This window comes from Adiantum capillus-veneris, chromosome 18 (assembly GCF_014529385.1).
Source record: "Adiantum capillus-veneris isolate H3 chromosome 18, ASM1452938v2, whole genome shotgun sequence".
Classification (NCBI taxonomy): Eukaryota; Viridiplantae; Streptophyta; class Polypodiopsida; order Polypodiales; family Pteridaceae; genus Adiantum; species Adiantum capillus-veneris.
This window is the reverse complement of record NC_140948.1, coordinates 138329618-138346646: the sequence shown is the minus strand read 5'-3', so window position 1 is coordinate 138346646 and position 17029 is coordinate 138329618.

Here is a 17029-nt window from a genome sequence, read left to right as displayed (position 1 = left end):
CCTATTGCGTAATAACAAGAAAAGGTATATGGATGGTTAAGGATTTCAACCTACTCCATAAACATAACGTCTATACATAATGTTCCTTCTTCACGTTATAATGCACCCAATGTTTTTGACATCCTAAATGATGGTTGATTTTGAGGTTGATATTCCGTGGCTAAAACCTTGGTTGATATGGAGGTTCAAACAATTCTTGCTAAATACCAAGATAAAGAAGTCTTGCACAAGATATTGTTTTGTAAATTAGCACAATATGGGAGGTTGAGTCCATTGCCACAAGCATAGCCACAAAATGATAAAGAAAGTGGAGAGACAAGATATTGGAATCGAAAGTACTTTCACATTTATAAGTGCGGATCTCGAGTTTCAGCTATATGCATGGGTTTAATCATGAGTATATACTTGCAATTAGATGGGCACTACTCATGCTAATAAGTGATTATATATCTTCTTTTATACTTGCACTTGGAGCTGTCATATTATGGCTAATTTAGAAATAAGGATCCCCATTTGGATGGCCTACCAAGTAAACCATCCAAATAGGTATCTTTATGTTTTCATCTCGCAAATAGACATTACAACTTGGCACATAAGAATTGATGACACAACATACAACAAATAGAGAGACAAGTGAAGTTAAAATTTCTCACTAAAATGAATCACGTTTTTATAGAAAATTGTTTTGGCAGTGCAGGCTTTTTTGAATTTTTTGCAGCTGCAGCGTCAAATTATGGTGTAATTCTTAGTTGAAAATTTAGCTTGAATTTCTAAATATAGTTTTTGCACCGACAGTTAAAAATTTGGTAATGTATTTCATCGCACAACATGAACAAGGCTTAGAAAGCTTGTCGTTAACTTAACAAAATAATTACAAAAGCTGGTTGGAAAACAATTTAATAAAGCGTCCTAGGACGCTTTTATGCCAAATTACAGAACCTTTGTTAAAATGTGAGGTGCCTTTGCCGTAGTTCCAAGTCTTTGTGGTCATGGTGTATCAAATGCATTTTGCTTGCTATATTTAATATCTGCTTGTGCATTGTTCAACTATCTCCTTATACATTATTTAAAAGCGGGTTGTTCTGAGTTAGCTTGCTATCTCTTTTTTTTTTGGGATGAATTTAGATTGTGGGGTTGATAATACATTGAAGTCTGGGGATGTGATACAGTGTCGAGAATGTGGTTATCGTATTCTTTACAAGAAACGGACTCGATGCAGTAAGTGCCATGAGGGTTTAGTTTGATAATGTTGGCAATGCTGCAAGAAATTTGTTGGTGCAAATGAATGCTGGACTTACATGGGCCTTTTGTTTTTTTGCAGTTGTTCAATATGAGGCTTGGTAGCATGCAGTTCTTGGGACACGTATGCAATGTGATTGGGAGAGGCATTTGTTGGCACTGCATTTGAATATGCCGTGTACAAAGATTTGCCTCCTTGGGAAGAGTTGCTATTCAGATGGGTTTGTTTCAAACTTTTAGGCAGAGACCTCCCTGAAGCCATATCAGTCCGATGAAGTTAGTCTAGAGATATGCCCCTCTATGCCCATGGTATTCTTGGTTTTTGTGTTTAAAAGAGAGAGAGAGAGAGAGAGAGAGAGAGAGAGAGAGAGAGAGAGAGAGAGAAATATCTAGATGTGTTTTTGTGTATGCTTGGGACCAAGAAAGCATAATGTATGTCTAGTTCATAGGCATGAAATGGCCACCTTGATTTGCTTAAGATCTCTCTCTCTCTCTCTCTCTCTCTCTCTCTCTCTCTCTCAGGCTCTTGATCTGTACCCTATAGGTTCTTGTTACTGACCTTTTACAGTTGTAGTAGTGTGTCTATTTAGTTAGGTTCTTTCTTTTTATCCAGACCTTGTATCAAATTCACCATTATGTAACTCTTTGGTCTCATAGGTCATTTTGGCCTATAACATTTCATTTCATCTCTCTCTCTCTCTCTCTCTCTCTCTCTCTCTCTCTCTCTCTCTCTCTCTCTCTCTCTTTATGTGGATGATACAATCCTTGTTTTCAATGATTTGAGATTTCTTCAGCAAGTCAAGAAGTTATTGTCTTTAACGTTTGATATGGTGGATCTTAGAGAGCTTTACTCGTGTCTTGGCATTCATATTCAAAGGAACCACACAAAAAGTATTTTTTTACTTTGACAATCAAAGTTTATTACATATACTATTCAAAAAAATTTGGTTTGGAATTTGCCCATGATGGCTAGTCTCAATGATGGTAAAGATTGGAGTCCCCTATCGAGCAACAATTGGTCTCTTGAGAGAGGATCAAAGTACATCCAACGTTCCTTGATGAGAAGGTAAATGAGTTTGATGGCCAGTCTTAGTGATGCTAAAGAGTCAAGACTAGAGTCCTCTATTCAGCAACAATTGGATGTCTTGAGAGAGCATCAAAGTACCACCCACCATCCTTGACGAGAAGGTAAAGGAGTTTGTCCCTCAATGAAGGCATGCCAATCGGGTGGATTAGCCTCATCAATATCTCTCATACAAGCAACAACCACTCTATGAATCATGTAGGTTGCTCCAATAACCTATGACCCAATCAAGGAAGCATCAGTGTGAGGCCAAGTGCCAAAGGGGTATGAATGGCTCAATACAGCTAGGGGCCAAGGGCAAGGCATAAGGTTAAGGGGTGTAATGGAAATGGCCTATGAACTTTGAAAATAGTGAAATTAAGAGAATTAGAGTGAGTATTTTTGTGAGACGACTTTGAGAACATAGAGGGTGAACTTAATTAGCGGTAGCAACATAACCATTGTACTTAATTAACTTGGCATGAACAATACTTTTGCAAGAGAGAGAATTAGAGAACATGACAACGGTTGAGGACCGGATTTATGTGGAGCCGGTCCCCCCTTCAATAGGCTTTTGTATTATAGATTCTCCTATCAAGAGAGACTTGGTACAATACAATCTTTGTGTTCCTTGTGACCTATGTGATGCAATGAAGATGATAAGCTTCATGCATCACGAGCATAACATAAACTTTGTAAAAGCATTAACCGTCCCCGGCCTTAGTCCCTCCCAAGGCCTCAAACACCTTCAAGGTGGAGAGAGCTAGTGGGGAATGAGGGTAGGGAAGAGGAAGAAGAAGCATTCATAAGAGAAAGAAATAGTTCCTCACTTATCATCACCCTTCTTGCTTAGCATAGCATAATAGCATAGTAATGAAGATGAAGAAGATGGAAAACTTAAGCATTGAAACATGGCTCTTGGTTGGATTTGCATTCCATAGCCAAGAGTGTTGGTGTAGGCTCTCAACTTCTCAACAAGCTTGGAGAAGGAAATGGAGCACTTCACACAATGAGAGAGAGAGAGAGAGAGAGAGAGAGAGAGAGAGAGAGAGAGAGAGATAGAGAGAGAGTATGGGAGAGTATACCCCCTAAGCTAGCCTCTAGCTTCCTTGCTCGAGCCCCCTTGTAGCTCATGCTAGAAGATGATTGGACCCCTACAAGCCTAGCCAATCACATGCAGGGTGCATATCAAGCAACCATGCTAGCCTTGGGACAAGTGTTCCCCTTTCCCCTATCAGAGAGAGGACTTGATAAATGCATAATCAATCAAATAAATTATTTAAATTATCATTGGACCCCTTGAGAGGCCAACCAATAGGCTTTAGGTACACCATGAGGGCAACATGAAGAGGAACTTGAAAAGTGTTCTTATTACTTCTTTAGACCAAGCTTGTCTTGTGTGAGAGTATGTGTGTTCTCTCTCATGCTCCTACAATGAGGACTCGCCCCCCCTTGAGTAGGGATCATGTTGACTTTTGGGAACGCCTTGAACCCCTTGAGCACCTTAGTCATGGAGCACCTTAGCACCTTAGTCATTAAGCACCTCAAGCACCTTAGTCAGTAAGTACGACAAGCACCTCAAGCTTGGACCGGGTTTCCACCTTAAGCACAACCCTAGCTTGCCTCAGGTCAAAAAGAATTTTAACACTAACCTTTGAAGGTCTTTAATGAAGCTAAACCTAAGGTCTTTAAGCTCCATTAGGTAGCCTTGCTCTTTGACATACCCTATCTCATTTGGACCCTTTTATCCTCGGCCCCATGTTGAGATAGATCCATAAGCACATGTCTATATTCTAACCCTTGTTCCCATTTATTCTCCCACATTTGATGATCAGTTTAATATGAGAAAATCATTTGGGTTGGTTAAATATTAGATTTTATGACAAGGGGTCCTACTTGCAAGAGCCAAGGGCAATAAGTAGGGAGGTTAGTGTTTGAATTAGGGCTATAGAGAAATGCACACAGCTTGGAGAAGATGAAGGAATCTCAAGGCACCCACATAGAGTGTATGACTTAGTGTGCAATGGAAAGATAGATATCCCTAGAGTGATGGGCATATATACAATGCACGGGGGAAAAAACCTCCTAAAGAGGGAATATTTCCCTGTACGGGTGAAGACTGAGTGCGGAAGCTAGAGCAAGGAAGCTAGAGGCTAGCTTCGGGGCTATACTCTCCCATACTCTCTCTCTCTCTCTCTCTCTCTCTCTCTCTCTCATTGTGTGAAGTGCTCCATCTCCTTCTCCCAACTTGTTGAGTACTCCAAACTGCACAACTGTACTCCTAACGGGTGAAGATTGCCCTGTACTCAGTCGCACAACTGGAAGTGGCCACAATAGGTTGCTTCTTGCTCAACCATGAAATACATGAACTGCCAAGCATGAAACAAAAACCACTTGTGGACACTCACGCGTCATAACAACCAGCCCAATCTGAGTCCGAAAAGGCATGTAAGTCTGGTGGCAATGATCCCCCCTTGGGACAAAACAAGCCAAGATGCAAAGTGCCACTCAAGTAGTGAAAAATCCTCTTCACTACCTGCCAATGCTTAGACCCTAGGCTTTGCATAAATCTGTTGACCTGTGAGATTGCAAACTGAATATTTGACCTCGCGTTGCATACATAAATGAGGTAGCAAACAACAATTTGCTAAAGAGTGACATCAACAGGATCACCAGCATCATGTAGACTCAACTTTAAACCTGTTTCTATGGGAGTGGCAATAGGTTTGCAATCCTCAAGTCCAAATTTACATAGCAATGTCTCTATGTAACTTTTCTAACACAAGGCAATACTGCCATCACACTACTTAAAATGTATACCCAAGTAGTGATGCAACAGTCCCAAATCTTTCAACTTGAAAGTAGCATTCAAATCAGCATTAAATTCAGCAATATGTGCGTCATGGGGACCGACAATTAGCAAATCATCCACATAAAGAACAACAATGAGAAGTACATTGCCCTCATGCTTGACATACAAGGTGCTTTTTGTTGGATTGTTACAAAAGCCTCTTTTGACCAAATGAGTATTATCTTTCTCATACCAAGCACGAGGAGATTACTTCAACCCAACAAAGCCTTCTTACATATGGACACTTTGTCCTCTTGTCCTTTGTTGACAAAACCGCGAGGCTGCGTTACATAGACTTCCTCAAAAATGTCACCATTCAAGAAAGCTAACAATGTCGGATTGATGTACATCCGAACCAAAATGAGTTGCCAATGCACATACAAAATAAATAGTGGTCATACAACAAGTGGAGGCAAAAGTTTCTTCATAATCTATGCCTTCCTGTTGCGCATAGCTTTTTGCAACAAGTCGAGCCTTATGGCGATCAACCTCACCATCTGACTTGTGTTTCAACTTGTAAACCCACTTTGTACCAATGGCCTTTTTGCCAGGAGGCAAATCACATAAAGTCCATATGTCATTTTTTATAAGTGCATCATATTCTGATTGCATGGCAGCCATCCAATTTTTTGAATTTTGTGCTTCATCAAAAGATAGGGGTTCCTCTATATCACATAAGCTAGACATAGCCAAAGCATAACAATCGGGTGCATAAGAGGCATGGCGAGATCCTGAACGAGTACAACTAGACAAAGGTGCATCCAGTTTACTGTCACACAAAGTGTGCACCGACCATTTTGGCATACCTCTAGCCTACTCATTTTCAGCCCTTTCCTCATCAAGTACATCATGTACATCTGCATCCGTAATAAGCTGATCTGTAACATTTTCAGAAGCCCCCATAGGCTGTACATTTGCCTCATTTGAATTTACGTTTGAACTTCTGCCACCACTAAAAAGAGGTAATAAAATGTCATAAATGTCCTTTGAGCTTACATTACTATCTCTAGTACATGATAGCAAAGGTTGAACAGCCAAATCTCTGAAAAGAGGGAGAATTAGTAGTCTAACCGATTTCGAGATGCAACAGTCACCCGAATTAAGAAACTCAGCGGCAGAGATATCGCGTGAGATTACTTGGTCCCGCAAGGCTTGGCGTCTCCGTTTCCTGCGAAGCGGGACTTATGAATTGATGGGGGTATTATCCGAACCCAACCATTTGTATAACTTAATTCTTCTTTACTACAATCAGAATTACATACCCCAACAAGATTTTGAATTCAGTAAGATTAGGGGAAAGAGAAGTAAGTGGCGCGAGAGAATCGTCCACAAACACAACATCACATGACCAAAATATGCTTTGTTTGTGGATGGTACAACCTATAACCTTTTCTTTCAGCACTATAACCAACAAAAATACATCTGACAACCTTATCATCCAATTTTTTGCACTGTGCTTGTGGCAGTAAACCACAAGCCAAACAACCAAAAACATGCATGTGCTCAATAGATGGATTTCTATCATGCCATGCTTCATATGAAGTCATAGATTGCAATACTTTTGTAGGACACCAGTTGAGTATATAAGTGGCACACATGACAGTCTCGAGCCAAAACGAATGTGGTAAAGCTTGACTCTTGACCATACATCGTGCCATTTCCATAAGAGACATGTTTTCCCTCTCAACAACACCATTTTGCTGAGGCATATACGGCACTGTGCATTGGTGTTTTATCCCATGACTAGCCAAAAATGCATTAAAGTCACGAGACATATACTCCCCCCCTTGATCGGACCGAAGAGTGCCCATAGTACATCTCGAGGATTTTCAGCCATAGCAGGAAATTGCTTGAAGCACATAAACACTTCGGACTTAGATTTCAATGGATATACCCATGCATGCCTAGAGTAGTCATCAATGAAAGTCACGAAGTGCAAGTAATTTCCCAAGGACGGAGTTTGCATAGGCCCACAAACATCACTATTCACAAGTTGAAATCTGCATGTAGCACGAACTGACCCATCCTTTGGAAACTTAGCATGCTGCATTTTACCCAAAATATAGCCTTCACAACATGTTTGACAAGTGCTTCAAGAGGCAGCAAAGAAGAAACCATATCAGATTTTTGCAAACACAGCAAACTGGAAAAATTCAGATGCCCAAAACGTATATGCCACAGTTTTGCATCTGAAACAGCCCTTGAATCTGCAACTACATTTGCAAAATTTTGTCCACACTTGTCATACAAAGTGAGCTTATACAGCCCATGACACAAAAGGCCAGATGCAACAATTTCATCACCACAATTGAGATCATGAACTGTACATCCGTCATCCACAAATCTGACTACGAGACCAAGTCTAGCAAGTGTAGATACATACAAAATGTTCTTTTTGATCCGAGGTACATACAATGCATCAACAAGTGTGAGAGAACTGCCATTTGTAGCAGTAAGCAGAATCTTTACAACTCCTTGAAGAGGATAAGAGGCATTGTTGGCACTAGTCATCGTATTTCTATGAGGGACAAACTCAATAGAGGTAAACAAATCACAATATGAGGTAATGTGCTTTGTAGCACCACTATCAAAATACCACACAAGTGAATCTGCAAGAATTGACATACATGCATCATGGACAATAGGATCATAAGTGCACTCTACACTAAATTTCCGTTCTACATCAACATGAACATCACAATCTCCTTTGATAGAAGACTCTACAATCGTTGCACTTGTATTGGAGTCTGTAGTGGATCCAGCCTCTTTCTTCTTAGCCTCTTTTGCCTTCAGTTTGGATATTGCTTGATCAAGTGATCATTAGCTTTACAATAATGGCAATGCATCTTCTTTTTGCCCTTATCACCAAAATTTTCAGACAAAGTACTGCCAATAGAAGCATTAAGAACATAAGTTTTTCCACTCGCAGCAGAACCATAAGAAGTGGTTACATTGTTGTTCCCACCTTTTCTTTGAGTTGCAATAAAAGCTTGTTCAACTGCACACTGCCTAGTCCTGTTTTTTCTAGAAAGTGACTCTTGCAAAAAAATAGCAATGTGAATAATGCATCAAACTTGACAACTTTAGGATTTCCTTGGGTCATAAGTCTCGAAGTACTAGCAAAAGTTTGGTAAGAATCTGGCAAAGCATCAAAAAATGCCTACACAAGTGAGCTACGAGAAATGACTTCTCCTGCAGAAATTAGTTGCTCAATAACATGCTTGACATAGCAAGGAAAGTGTCCACTTCATCTTCCTCATGCATAATCTTCAATTTCAGATCTTTACGCAGTAAAACAATTTTAGCTTCATTGTGGCTTGCATAAAGACCTGCTAGAATATCCTAAGCCTGTTTTGCAAATTCTGATGAACGGATATGAGGTGTGATAGTGCGCTTCACAGACAATGAAATCAATGCATGAGCCTACGCATCTCTTACATCCCAACAAGCCTGCTCAGCCATAGGAAAAATAGCTCTGACAACAACAACCCTGGCAGCAAAACCTGTAGCATCCTCAACATCGCCTGCATCCACAGTACTATGACGTACATCAATGCCCTGCACAATGTTCCAAACTCCCTTTGATACAAGTACATGTTGCATCATGTAAGACTGCATAGGGTAATTGTGCCCATCCAATTTGTCCTAAAAAACAAACATCTTGAACACATCTGTGTTGTTGTCAGTCATGGAAAATGCATGCACTTGATGTGAAAACTACCTAAAATGAGGAGAAATTGAGTGAGACTAGCACGTGCTATATAGCACAACCCACAGTAGATTGTATGGGACCTATTATGCAGTAATTAGCACTGATAGAAATTTTGCACAAAATGACAAAATTGCCTATGAAGACTTGACTGTAGTGGAAACGGAGGTCGAAATGAGCCTGAAATGAAATTCCTAAAATTTTTGTCGACCTGTTGACGCTCGTCAAAGCTCGTTGAAATCTACGAAAATGAGCAAGGGTGTTCTGGCAATGTTGGCGACTAAGCCCGAGAGGACGTGACCGCTCTAATACCAATTGTTGGAATTAGGATTGTAGGGAAACACACACATCTTGGAGAAGACGAAGGAAGATCAAGGCGCACAACAGAGAGTGTATTACTTAGTGTGCAATGGAAAGCTAGATAGCCCTAGAGTGATGGACGCATATACAATGCACGGGGGAAAAAACCTCCTAAATAGGGAAAAACTGCCCCAGCGGTCCTAGTGTGTTCACACACATGTGGTAGTGATGTCGTCACACACATCACTGCCATATGTATATGGTAGCAGTTGGGAGGAGATCATTATGCTGGTCCACCCCTTGGTCTTACACTAGTAGTAGAGCTCAGTGTCTTTTTGGGAAAAGAGGGGCATGGTCCTTCTACTTCATGCATGATTTGCATGAGCATGCAAAGCAAGGAAATTGGCCATGTGTAGGACCCCTTAGGCGGGGAAGGAGCCGAAGTTTGACTAGGTGGATTCGCCAACGGCTTGAGCTTGTTGGGTTCACGACAGAGAGGGGAGATTTTTTTGACCCTAGGGAATGGCCAAAAATGCAACGAGCCATGTGCAATCTGCATGTTTTCTCCTTGCTCGTCATGTTTAAAGCCGCCATGGCTGAGTTTGAAGGTATTTTCATACCTTTGGTGCCGAAGGCCACATAACTTGGACAATTTAATAGCTTAAGGATGCGTGCCCACCACTGGTACACACCCCTTGAGCAAGCATATCTTCAATAGGGTCGAATAAAGCTTGGGAAGCGTGAGGCCATCAAGGTTCGACACTTGGTTAAATTATGCAAATTTTTTTAGTAAAGTATCCAAAGTTTGGGGCTTATAAGGTTCCAATCGACTAAGAATCAAGATGAAGGAAGGGGTGGAAGTCGAGGATTTTAGCTCGAGCCGGATTTTAAGCACCGCATAATCTCGAATTTGCAAAAAGAGGCCATGATAGGCATGCACAAGACTTGCAACAACTCATTGGAGTGTGCTTAATTCCACAAGCACCCAAGTTACTAGGAGAGGGCTTGTGCAAGTCGCAAGGTTTTGTGGTTTGGCAAAACATGACAACTCATCTTCTTGAGATATTTGCCCTTAGCATTGGGCAATTTGAGGTACACTTTACCATTGAAATTATAACAATTAATTGTAGGTACTTTTTATGCTTCCACTCAATCGTACAACTGGACAAAGTTGACATTACTTGTCCATCATCGACTCAATCGAGTATGTGTGGTAAATCTTGAAAGTATTCATGCATGGCATGTGATATCTCAATCGGCTATGAGAAAAGTTGACGGCTGAATTAATTTTATCATCAAGGGTCTGCATTATGAATGACAATTTTAGAGTCAAGCATGGCTTGACTACAAAACACTCTCGGTCAAAAGCATGGCTCCTCCTGGATAACTTAATAGAGTATGCTCATCAGAGGTTAAATTTTGATGCAAAGGCAAGGCAAGTAGCAATGCTTTAGACTCTCAAGGAGATTGGCATGACCTATTGCTTGACTTGATGAAGGATGCGTGTTTGGCATGACTGACCTTTTGCTCCAATTCTAAGACACCGGCATGCACTTTTCTTTATTAGTTCCAAATTTTGGGGCATGGCACCGATACTTGATCCAATGCAATAAAAAACATTCATGCTCAATTTATTGCTAGCAAGACAAATCCAATAAGATTCCATGGGTACATTCTAGCAGTATGGTACATGCCAATAGTATTGAGCAACCCAGGTACACTTTGTTTCCGCAGTTATTGTAGACGTTTTTAAGTTTTTAAATCCGGTATATTACTCGACAAGGTTGACAATCGATAGGTTAATTTCCTTTAAAATCTGTTTCATATGACAATTCCAAAAGATGCACCGCAGTACATCACTTTTAACTAGGGAGCAAGGCTCCGTACGTGGATTCTCAAGAATTGGCTTGTGTATTACGTTAGCAATTACATCCTTGATATGTCCTCTTTGTGCTACCTAGAGAAGGGGAAAGCAAGGATTCCAAAGTCATTAAAGCTTGCCAAAGCACATGCAAAATAAGTACGTGAAGTGCATTGGAAAGCACACTCATGCCACCACATGCTACGACTTTTGATGCCAAGGACGATAGTTATAGAAAACTAGTAAGTACATTAAAGTTAAGTTTTGACCTTGAAATTATTCCATCTTCCAAGATTTTCTACAATGCAAGCTTGCCAAGCGAATGTTGCTTTGGTTAAGTAGAGTGTCATGACAAGGGTAGTGCCCGATGGTCAAGGACTAGGCCCAAGGGGCCGGCTGCAAGTGTGGATAGGGAATGAGGCCCAAGGGGATATTAAATGGGAGGTTGGGTGGTTCATTCTTAGGCAGTCCCTCATAGGGTCTTACACTGGGATCATAGGAATGGCTATTTTGGGCATGAGGGCATGGAGCCACCGGCTTTTTCTCTTGCATGCATGCAAACTAGGGGGCTGGAGGTGGGCATGGCCGCTTAGCAGGGAAGTGGTCCAAGACGATGAAGGCGAACCCGTGTGCAGGCGGCCCTGAGCCGAGGAGGGGAGAACATTTCGACCCTCACCAAATCATGCACAGAGGATTGCAACAAGATCACGGCGCCGAGGGGAGCACTTCTCGACCTTGGCGTGCTGCAAGTCGAGCACCACATAAGCCGGGGGCGGCCTGTTTCTCTCTTGCGCTGCTGTGTGCGCCAGGGCCGACTTCCTGTCTTCCATACACAGGCGCCCAAAGGCCTTTGGCCTTAGGGCAAGACATTTTAAAATTAAGGCAGGTGCCCACAGTGTTCCACCCCGCCGGATACGCAGATCCACCCCGCCATATACGCAGATGCACATCGATCGTCAATTTTTTGCCCAGCTGAGCAAGCTGCTGGCAGTACACGAAGCTAGAAGGGGTTTCAGGTCGTTCCAACCACAACATAACTTTTTGAAAATGGTGGGATGGCTATGACAACTCTTAGACACTCGAGCATGCTTTGAGCATCAATGAAGAAAATCGCCAAGGTTGCAAGCCCTCTTGGATTTACACGAAACTTGGTATGGATTGGCCACATGCAAGATGTTGCATTGCAGTTACGAAGGCATGTTTTTTGCGGCTACAAAGACATGTTTCCGCCGTTTGAAGTGGACTTCTAAGAGTCGGTAAGCAAGTCGACTTTAATGTTTTCAATTATAACTTCTTTGAATCTCGCAGATCTCTGCATTATACGCACAACAAGAAAAGCATGGAGCACTTTTAGCATGTTCAGCAAGGCCTATGCCATGCTGGTACAGGCAAGGCCTGTGGCATTTAAGGTGCCAATGTTCGGCAAGACCAACCACTGATTACACTTTCAAGAAGTTGTATCGCCTCCCGTGACGTGAAACGTGTTGCAAGGATCATGGAAGAGCTACCGCATAGGCCATGCGGCACAAGTCGGTAATCAGGTATGCATTTGTTTTGAAGTTGTTTGGAAAATTCATTCGAACATGATGAGTGATTCTTGTCCCACTAGGGTTGTTGTACAAGTTATCAATCTCCATTCATTTGCATGATTTTGCTAGCATGAATGATCATTACTTGCACATGCAACTGAATTATGCCTATAATGTGCATGCTGCATTGTAACCTTGAAATTTATATAACATTTTGGGCAAGCAAGGATTGCATTTCCTTCTAGCAAGGCTCGCATACAAATCGAGGGAAGTCCACTTTAGGCACTCCAAACACAAGCACGGATGGTGACAGTTGTTTTAAGCATTACAATTTTGTTGGTATCGAAACCATGCTTAACCTGCCAACATGACTCAAGCATGGCTTGAGTACCTGCAACCCTGATCTGTTGCACACATCAATAGCAGTTCATTTTGATGCCCATGGAATCTCAAGGAGATTGGCACACCTTGTGGCTCGACTTCATGAAGGGTGCACAGAGCTCGGCATGGCCGACTTCTTGTGACTGCTTCTCACTGTTTCCAGAAGCCAGCAAAGATGCTCGCCACATGGCACTAGCCAATTTCAATAGAAATTGCTTCACAAGGTCAGTTCTCATTTGCCATGATCTTTGTACGTCGGTACCAGCATTTGTTGGTTACAATTTGGGCAATCTTGCATTGAAGCTACCCGCATTTGGAATATGCTATGAGTATACAAACTTGGCGGGGGAATTGGCAATATGATTACACGTTATTTCATTACATACCAAACATGCATATATGATATACGAGGGTGTATATGATACACATGATAATTCTCTCTCGCACAATTGGTTACAATAGAATGACCAGGTTAGACCATGTTCAGTATTGTTTAATTTTCCATGTTTATACATTTACAATGGAAACTAATGCTTTTGTACAAAGCAAAGTCCTTTGACAAATTTTCATGAAGCAAGGCTTCTCCCTTGTGCTAAGGTACTGCCCAATGACTTGGAATCATGAGGAGTGGCACACAAGTTTGAAAAACTGGCAAAATAAGCAATATCACTTCATAGAATCCCTACCAGTTTCGACTGTGCAAGGCACTAATGGTTATGGCTCTCACATTTGAGGCCATCACTCTTGCCAAGGGCTTAACAATCTGTATGCACGGCATGCTAACCTGGTGGCATGAATTCCACCGCTTTGGAGATTACGCTTCCGCTAACACACCAGAAACTTTGTCACAGACAAACTAAGTACTGTATTGTTTAAATTTTGGGTTGCTGTCAATGCACAATACCACTAAAAGGAACCTAAAAATAGGACTATTTCACAGGCAAAGTGCCATATTAAGTTTGTAAAGTCACGACCCCATACATGGTAAGTGGGTCAAACTATGGCTTGTGTTTTTTCCGTTCCTTCTCTCGATGAGAGTGTTATACAGGAAAATTGTTGTATCCTTATAGGATAAGCTGCAAGTCCGGCATAAGATGCATTAGAGCACACAGATTGGGCACAACATATACAAACTCATCACTTAAGGAAAGTTCCTCAGCCCATCATTTTCTCTCTCTCTCTCTCTCTCTCTCTCTCTCTCTCTCTTTCTTATTTCTCTCCAAGAATAATGAGAATTTTCTACTTAGTGTTTGTTACATGTTTTGTTTGGGAGTTAGCATGAGCCAAGGTGCTCTCTCTCTCTCTCTCTCTCTCTCTCTCTCTCTCTCTCTCTCTCTCTCTCTCTCTGTGTGATAGAAATTAGGCAAGACGCCCTCTACATTAATCTTCATCGTTTCCTTGAGTGAACACTAATTGCCATAAGGGCTATGCACCACACATGCTGACTAGGAGTCATTGTTAGATCTCGGATATGACCCAACGGTTGGAATTCCTTGGGGGATTGTTCTTATGATCGAACAGATCTGCTCAGCGGAGTACACATTGAATACATTGACATTAATGGACGAGCAAGAGTCTTGTCATTTTGGAGGATTAGGGTGTCATTTTTTCACTATATGTTTCTAGTGCAACGGTCCAGTTGAGTTTTTGATACTCTTGCACTTACATCAGCTGATCTATACCATGGGTCTAGAGGCAACAAATAGTTGAGATAGCATGGCTGTTGATACAAGCTAGGCATCTCACTTATGTAGATTTCTTGCTCTCTCTACAACATTACGAGTGTCTATGGCATCACAATTTTGGGGTACGGCCTAGCGGGTGCTTACTAAATCACCCATACCTATTGAGGATCACGGTTCCGTAATCTACCATGTGGTAGCAGAAAAATTCAAGTTTTTAAGTTGATTCTCATCATTCTGTACACGATTAACTAGGTTGGTTATCGTTACTTGCTAGTTGAGCAATTTCTACAAAGGGTCTGACCAAGGGGTTTGACTACATAGATTCTACCCAACGGGTTGGGATTGCGAAGCAACACCCAGGATTTCTAGTGCAATGTTGCTTGCTTTTTTTTTTTTCCAAGTGGGCAACGTGCTCCTCTGCATTTGAATACGCGTAAGTGAGCATTAAGTTCAACTCTCCAGGTACGCATCTATTGATTTGGTGTTATTCCATTTTTTAGTATGTTTTGCTTGGGTTTTTCAAGTCATATAAGTACGCTTGAATATTTTAGAGACATGCCAAGGGCATGTCGAAACAAAGCATTTTGGGTCGTCGTGTACCATATATTTTTTCTGCATTATGCTATTATGAATCCACGTGTAGGGTTCGATTTGGCACATGTTGTCACATGGGATACAACATGGTCTAGGAACTCAAGGAGTTCGGTCTAGCCAGTGTGGAGCAATGATAATGAGGGTCCCTCTCACTCGCATCACGGAGTGGTCATAGTCTCCTCCACACACAAGTACAATTTGTGTTTGATGGATGTCGCTTTCTCTGCCATCCTTATTTGAGATATATTCCACATGTGGTGAATATAAGTCTTTGGGACTGACACTGGCGCCTAATTCCTAATGATGTGTCACGATGAAGTCCCTACATGCTGGTCGCACACTGTATCAGGAACAATTTTAGTGGCCAAAAATTGTCGGGTACTACGTACAGACTTATTCCGATTAGAAGTGCTTTGAAACCACCTTAACGGAGGATCGTTTCTACATATAGCCAAGTATGCTACGTTCATGAGAATGTCTCATGGTTGGTACCTAGATGTGACTGAGCTTTCACATTCTGTTACGGTCCAACTCTTGTTGTAAGGCTTTCACGTACGTGCTGTGGAAAGTCTCGTCATGAAATTGCGATTCGAATTGATTTGTGTTAAATGCATGCACACTAGGTGTTATGGGCCCTAGTGTTTAACACAAATTTGTTCGGAGCGGCATGCAAATTCATGGCCTCCTTCTTTCTGCAATTGTATTCACTTCAAGTGCAACTTTTCAAGCAGGTTTATGAGTTTATAGCATACCATACAAGGTGATGGCTCAGGATGGGTATCTGTGATTGGATATACTCTATAAGATTACTCCACTTCAACCCGCTTTCAACCTAGTTGGTTGTCTCCACTCCATATCACGTATATGGCTAGATACTCACTGGTTGAGTTATAGTTTATCATCAGTCGTGGAAGACTATCTGTAAGTGGTTGGGGAAAAGCACCTCACTCTTACTGCTGCTATTTTTTGCTAAAGGATCTGCTACTAGCATAAGGCATTTTGAATGGGCGATTTTCTCCCTATTCTAGAATTTGCTTACGTAAGGTTTTCAACTTTGAACACCTATTGTGGTGGGGTTGGATACCGTTTTCATAGTTTCATAAGTCAAGGACTTAATAGGTGTGCTCACAAAGTAGGTTGGCAAGTAACCTTCATTAGGGGTGAACATGTAGTTCAATGTGTTCCAAAATGTTCAAAAATCTGCCATGAGGACACTTCCTATTCTGTCTCTCAGTAGCTTTGAGCTTTTCAAGATACTGACGCGAGTTGGAAATCTGGCTCACAACTTCATGGGAAGTTGCACCAAGGTTTTCTTGCATTTTTCCAGTATCTTCAGAAAGTTTGAAAACTGGTTATGTCTTTAGACACTTTTTAGTTGTGGTTACTCCTTTAAAGTACTCAAGTGAGTTCTAGATTGAGTTACGATTTAGATACAAGTGGTTGCGAAAGGACAACAATGTTGAAAATCAAGATGCTGCTCTTGGTTTCATTGAACCTCCTCACTGCACCAAGTATCAATCATCAACACAATTGGCCCGAGTGAGGGATGCCAAAAAGGAAAACATCAGTGTTCTTACGAAGATACTATCGCTTGTGTTTTCGAGGACGAAAACGCTTCTCCAAGGGGGGAGTAATGTCATGACAAGGGTAGTGCCCGGTGGTCAAGGACCAGGCCCAAGGGGCCGGCTGCAAGTGTGGATAGGGGATGAGGCCCAAGGGGCTATTAAATGGGAGGTTGGGTGGTTCATTCTCAGGCAGTCCCTCACCGGGTCTTACATAGAGTTTGGCACTTGAGTTAAAATTTCATAGCTCATTCT